Raw genomic sequence first — 7,575 nt, forward strand, 5'->3', positions numbered from 1 at the left:
ACTTAATTGTGGAACTTACATTCTAACAGAATGTGTCACTAAAAATTACTACCAGGAAAATATCCATCTACTTGTTGAAATATCAATAGAAAAAAGTGGGTAGTTGAGGGAAAAATTAAATTCTTTCTACAGATAAGGCATTTTTAAAGTTTGGATTTAGTTTAAAATTTGGCTTAGAAAAATCTGGATGTTATTGTACATAATTTTGGAGAAATGTTCCAGAAGAAAGTCTATTTGTGATTTATTGGCTATGGAAAGGCATTTAACTGTGTGGATCCTAACAAATAATGGCTAACATTGAGAAGAATGGAAATCCTAAAACACTTAATTGTGCTCTTGTGAAATCTATACATAGACCAAGAAGCTGTCATGCAAAGAGAAGAAGGGAACACTGCAGTTTAAAATTAAGAAAGGTGTACATCAGGGTTGTGTTCTCTCTCCATACCCATTCAATCTATATATTGAGAAAATTATTCAAACTGGTGCTATGAAGAATATGTCACCAGGGTCAGAGGAAGGAAGACTTATTGTTTAACTATGTTATGTGGATGACACAACCTTGCTTGCTAAAGGTAGTAAGGAGCACTTAAAGTACTTGTTGCAGAAGATCAAAGAATACAGCCTTCAATATAGATTGCATCTAATGTCAAGAAAACAAAACTCCCCACCACTAGACTGACAAGCAACATCAAGATAGATGGAGCAAGTATTGAGACTGCCAACAACTTCATCACACTTCAATACAGTCAACAATTTTGGTATCCACTGTCATGAGATCAAAGGATGTAGCATTGAACTGGGTAAGTTTTCAGTAAGGGACCTCTCCAAATTATTAATGAACAATGAAGTTAGTTTTAGGATTAAATCGTGCCTGATACAGGTCATAGTCTTTTCAGTCACTTGCTCTACATCTGAGAGTTAGTCAATGAATAAGGATGACAAAAGAAAAAAATTATGCCTTTGTACTACGGTGTTGGAGAAGAGTAGACTGCTAGAAGAATAGTTACATCTTAGAAAGGGTGCAGCCAGAGGGCTTCTTGGAAGGAAAAATAACAAAGCTTCATCTCACACAATTTTGGCATGTTGCTAGGAAAGTCTATACCTTGGAAAGGGACATCAAGCTTGGAAAGGTGGAAGACTGGTGAAGGAGAGGAAGATTCTCAACTACATAGATTCACATGGTGACTGCAGCAATGGGTGCAAAGGTGTCAGAGATGGTGAAGATGGCACAGAATAGCACAAGGTTTAGATTTGTTTTTCATAGTATTGCTGTGAGTTGTCCTTAATTTGATGGCACCTAACAACAACATTCTGATATGTTCACTGAGTTGGTGCAAGCAATTATGGGGACAGAGACACCTATATTTATAATGAAAATGTTCAGTCTCTAGTATGTGAATGAGAGTAAGGAAATTTCTAGTGCCTGAAGCTGTCAGGAAGAATGCCCATTATCAATTTATTGGCTGTGAATTCTTAGCCTACTGGGGTGTGTTTTTCAGGGGTTTTTGTTTTGTTTTGTGGTTTTGTTTTGTTTGGGGATTTTTTGTGTTTTTTTTTGTTGTTGTTGTTGTTGTTTTTGTTGGTTGGTTGTTTTTTTTTTTTGCTATCAGTGATCACTTGTCAGGGATGATGCCAGTAGAAGATTCTGAGGGTGAAAGGACTTCTAGTTTTTTTGTACTTTTCTTACTCCTTTTTAAATCTCTGAACTAGTGCTACTGTCCCTATGCGGGTCCACTACCTTTTAGTTTCAGCAGCACCTTTCATAAGTTCCACTGGCTTCACAAGGTCCTCTGGTAAACCAGGTGCATTCTCCGTGGTTTGCAGGTATTTATTTTCCAATGACTAATAAGCTTTCTGAGCCAAATCTTTGAAGAGCACAAAGGCAATGAGTCTCACTTAGTCTTTCTAGGCAACTTTCTGGTCAATTTCATTGACTTTCTCTGGGTCTAGGATTTATCATTCAGATATCTTCTCTAGTCAATGATTACTTATTTTTTTGCTGAAGTAATTATTGTATAAAAGAAAAATAATTAGGATAGGACACAAGCCCCACCCTACTAGATGTGTATATAAACTCAAGGGTCCTCAGCAGCATATATTGCTCCCTTTAAAAAAGCTCATTTCCAAAGCATAACTTCCTGCTGCTCATTAGTCTACAACACCAGCCTGCATCACCCACAGTCACCATGTAGCTGTGCCACAAGTGACAGTCTACAGGATCTTGTCCCATTACTTACCAGTTTCTCCAAAACTAGCCTGCATTACTTACAGTCATGTGAGTCATTCCCCTGATGGGTCTGAGTTCCTGAAAGACCTTTTAGTGAATCTGAACCCAAGGCTCATAGAGAAATTGGAGAACTGAACCACAGATGGAGCTGTTAGAAATAATGAATGCATATAGTTGGTTAAGCATTTGGGACTACATTAACCTGAGATTTCTCATAGTCTGCTAATAATCTTAACAGGACATATTCGTGTCAGGATCATGAGATTGCTATAAAGGTTCAGACTCTTTGTAACATATCTCTTTAGAGAAAAAGCATTAAACAAAAGAATAAGAAACATAAAAGTAGGGTTACTGTGAGTCACAGGTGACTTAACAGCACATTAACAACAACAAGAAGAATCTTTCAGGCTCCTGGTGGATTAAGGATCCCCATGGAAAGATTTCGTTATTATGTTTCAGTCAGTCACCAAAGGCAAAATTTACTAATGGGATATGAAATTAGTGCATCAAACTCCTGAGAAGCTGGTTAAATGGATACAGGAAGAAATACAGGAAAGTAAGGAAAGAGTGAAACTTAAAATTCCTTGGGTTATGTTATCAGCAGTGGCAGCATATGTAAAGAAAAAGAATGTAGGAACTGAGGGACTGAAATAGAAACTGAACAAAGTTCTACCAGGACAGGGTTACACCCTTTCATTTAATTCTTTACAGGGAAAGGGAAAACCATGTGGAAGAAACCAGAAATACCTCTCCGATCTGTGGTCACGAAAAAAGTAGTTCAGGAGGCAGATGGGCAGGATCAAGAAACTTTAACAATAGAATATGGCATAGAGGAAATACATAAATTTGTAGATCACTATCAGCAGCTTTCTGCGGAAACTATTACTAAAATGGATTGTAAGAGTGATGAATTTAGGGGCAACATCTGTGTCTTTATATGCTGAAAATGGAGGAACATATATAGGTTAATGCTAGACCCACAATTATCTACAAAACACAAATGAATGACATTGGTAAATACAGTCACAGGACAGGCTATCCCAGAGGAGATGGCTAGCTTGACAGAGTGGATTAAAGGTATGATTAGGGTTATTTATCCTTCCAAGAGAAAGCCCCCCTTCTCCTTGCCTAAGTGACAAATGAAATACTCCAGAGGAAGCAGGTGATGATCTGCATATGCAAGTGATGCTAAAGTGGCTTTATGGCACTGAGGATATTCACCCAATGAATATGCCCTTTTCTTTACAGAAGCCAGGTGGTAATTAGTGAGGTTCCCCAACATGGCTATCTCAGCTAGCTTTGCTACTGAAGAACAAGACAGTAATTGAAGAAGCTGTGTCAGTTCTATAGAAAATACTTCCCCTTATGGGCTTTTAGAATACAAGGAGCATAAGGGAGATTTGTAGGCAAACAGCAGGAGACTATGGTGAAAGGATTTACCCCAACAGAGTGAAGATTTTTTAGGTGGTTAGTCAGGAATGGGATGAATATTGAAGACGTTGATGGAGTTGAGACAAGATTTCTAAGGCAACAGTATAGGAGGTTGGGTGGAGCACGAAGAGCCCCTCTGTTTGCCCAACATCAAGAAGACCTAAACAAGTCTGTTTTATTCACCTCACTCATGAGGTAATTGATAATGAGTGAACCTACTCATAATCACTTGAAGCAGAAGTTCAGCTAGTTGATCAAGACATGGGTAGATGAGAAGGCCAGGATCTTCTGGCTCAACCCCCAACACGGAACCTGAGGCCATGTCTAACTAGAATGGCCTGGAAGGAGAGGAGAAACATTCTGGAGTCTTCTGGATACAGGAGTCCAATGTACTGTAATTCCTGAGCCTACTGTCAAAATTTGAGGTGATCAAATATTGTATTAGGAGAATATAGAAATGCAGCAATTACTGGGATTAGAGTGAAAGTCTGGCTGGGAAATGGAAAATATTTTAAAATGTTGTATGAAGTAGTAGTATCTCCTTTATCTGAATGTATTATCGGTATGGATATTATGTTTAAGTGGTGAATATTCCCCCTAACAGATATTGTAAATTGAGGGCTTTTAAGTCTGCCCTGACGCCAATGTTGATAAGATATTCTAAACAGGAACCATTAGAATTTTCTGAGCCCACTCAGGATGCTAATATAAAGCAATATAGGATTCATGGTGGACTAAAGGAAATAACTGCTTTGGTTATGGGAATGCTAAAGAAACAGTTCAGCATTTCTTAAGCTGAAGGAACTGAATAATAAATTCAAGCCTCAAGTGGCAAATACTTAAGGATGCTGTGGGCAAAAAGAAGATGGAAAATGTACACAGATCACTATACCAAAACAATCGTCTAACACAGAAGAATTTCATGAAATAACATATAATCTAGAGCCAATGATGATAAAAGAGGAAGTTCAAGCTGCTCTGATGGAACTGTCAAAAAATAAGCCATCAGGAATTGATAGAATACCAACTGACATATTTTAACCAAGAGATGCTGTTCTGGAAGCACTCACCAAGTTGTGTCAAGAAATCTGGAGGACAACAGTCTCGCCAACTGACTGGAAGAGATCCATATTTGTTCCTATTTTTTTTAAAAAAAGTGATCCAACAGAGTGTGGAAATTATAAGCAATATTGGAAGCAGGAGTTGCATCCACTTCCTAAAATGCCTCGGGAAACTCTATGAACTTCGATAAATGATAGTTATAGAAAGCCTTTAGGCCTTTTGTTCTTAGGAACGCTATGAGTCATAACTGACTCAATGGAAATTAACAACAACAAAAACACCAACAATATCACATCCAAGCAAGATCCTGCTGATATATTTTAAAATGGCTGGAACAGCACATCACCAGAGAACTGCAAAATGGGTCCAGAAGAGGCCATGGCACTAGGGAGATTATAGCCAATATTAGATAATTCTTAGCTGAAAGCAGAGAGTACTAGAGGAATGTTTATCTGTTTCATTGACTATACAAAAGCACTTGACTGTGTGGGTTACAACAAATTATGGCTAAATTTGGAAAGAATGGGAATCCCAAAACACTTTATTGTGTTTATGCAAAACCTATACTTGGACTAGTCATTAGAACAGAATAAGGAAACAAACCATGGTTCAAAATCAGGAAAGGCATATGCCAGTGATGCATCCTACCTCCATACCTTTTAAATCAATATGTGGAATAGATCATTCTGCAGGCTGGGCTCTGAGAGAAAAAAAAATGTGGCATCAAGATTTGAGGAAGACTCATCAACCACCTGAGTTATGCAGATGACACAACTTTACTTGCTGAAACTGAGGAGGACCTGAAGTGCTTGCTACAGAAGGTCAAGGACTGCAGTCTTAAAAATATGGATTCAAGCTCAACATTAAGAAACCAAAGATTCTTACCACTGGGGCAACTGGCAGCATCATGACTGACAGTAAAGAAATTGTTAACATTAAGTTTGTTTGGTTCCACAATTAACACTTTTGGTACCAGCAGCTAGGAAATTAAAAAATAAAAATATGCATTAGAAAATTCTGCTATCAGGGACCTCTCCAGAGCACTAAAGAATGACGATGTCTGTCTAGAGACTCAGGTGTGCCTGATTCAGGCCATAGTCTTTGTCATTACTTACTATCCATCAGAAAGCTGGGCAAAGACTAGTTATGATAGAAGGAGCTGTGGTACTGGAGTATTAAAAATATACCATGGAGCTAGGAGAACAAAGAGGCCCATCCTAGAGAGGATAAGACCAGGCTGCCCCTTGGAGTCAAGGATTCTGAAGCTTCATCTGATATATATTGGGCATGTTGCTTGGGATAGTGAAGAGACAGTACAAAATTGGAAGACCCTCAACAAAATGAATTGGTTCAGTGACTGGAGTAATGAAGGTGGGTAGTTGTCTCAGGTTAGAGAAGGATTCAGAGCTGTATAGTACATAGGGTCACTGTAAGTCATAAGCAACTTGATGGCACATACCAACAAAACATCAGTATATCAATTTAGAGACAGATGTGCACTTGATACAGGCTATGTTCTTTGCAATTACTTGTCATGCATTAGAGAGCTGTACAGTGACCAATGACAGAAGAATTGATGCCTTTGAGTTGTGGTGCTGGAGAAGAGCATTGGACATAACAAGGACTGCCAAGAGAACTAACAGGTCTATCCTGGAGAGGGGAGAAAAAAGTTGCTTCTTGGAAGCAAATATTTTGGAGACTCCATCTCACATAACTTTGGGGATGTAGCCTGCCAGGAGGGATCAGACTTTGGAGAATATCATTCTTGGAAGAGTAGAGGGACAGCACACGACAGGAAGACAGCAAAGGATATGGTTTAACACAATAACTGGGATAATGAGGATTGGTGTGTGAGAGACAGTGAGATTAACTCAGGATAGAGCAGGTTTCAGAATAGCATTGCTTCAAGTTGTAGAGGACTCAAAGGCACATAATAACAACAATGTACAGCCCAAAGTGCAAGCTGCTTATTGTTTCTAATCCTTATTTACATGGGCTGGAAGACCAGTGGGTTTCTCTAAAACTGTCATTGGCACTGGTTGCAATTTAGATTCTGCATATTTCCATTTTCTAATGGAAGAGAGGGTGGGAATTTACACATTGAGTTGTAATGGCCAAGTCCTTGGAGAGCGTAGAGACTATAGCATGCCTCTATGGAGTAGAGTGAATGTGGCTGTTGTCTCCTTGAAAAATCTGCTTCTTGAATTAAGTACTGATGCAGAAAAGGAGTAGTAGAATGGGTTCACAAATCGATGGTTCACAGTGCTTATAAACTGAAAATCTATATCTCCTGGGCCTTTTGACTGTCTGTGGCAGATCTGGCAGAAGGTATAATGAGGAATCTTAGGTAGATACATCAAATTGCCACCATAATTAAGGGTCATTATTGACTTAAAGATGATGGCTTACTTAGTGTTCCTTGCATCTTGGGACAAAATAGAATCTAGAATCTTGGACATTGTGAAGGTAACTCTGACTTCTGAAGAAAAGGCCTATTAGAAGAAGAGTGCAGTTAGACTTTAGGAATCCAAAAAGAGCTTACGTTTTAAAGTCCTCCGTTGTACCACTTCACTATGTAGGCCACAAAAGGATTTTAGCTGAAGGTTGTGCATGTTGTCCTTTTTATCCAGTTTGTGATTAAAGCAGTAAAATTAGGAGGTAGGAAAACATTGATTTCCTATAGGAAGATATAGGAATGGTCCATAAAATCCTACAGCTATGTCCTGATGGTGGTACTTACCTTCTGTCATTCTAAAAAAATTAGTATAAAAGTATTCCACCACAATTCAGATATCATGGCCAATGTTGCACATGCTGTAGCTGCTCTTCAGACTAGAATGTTTACTGTGTGTTAA

At 38.6% G+C, this 7,575-nt stretch overlaps 1 pseudogene; it reads left to right on the forward strand.

Annotated features, from left to right (window-relative positions):
• Window positions 1-6,662: 6,662 nt before the first annotated feature.
• LOC102870424 lies at window positions 6,663-7,243 on the forward strand (annotated as a pseudogene).
• Window positions 7,244-7,575: the final 332 nt, after the last annotated feature.

Source organism: Elephantulus edwardii, unplaced genomic scaffold (genome assembly GCF_000299155.1).
Source record: "Elephantulus edwardii isolate Elephantulus edwardi_28Jun2011 unplaced genomic scaffold, EleEdw1.0 scaffold00105, whole genome shotgun sequence".
Taxonomy (NCBI): domain Eukaryota; kingdom Metazoa; phylum Chordata; class Mammalia; order Macroscelidea; family Macroscelididae; genus Elephantulus; species Elephantulus edwardii.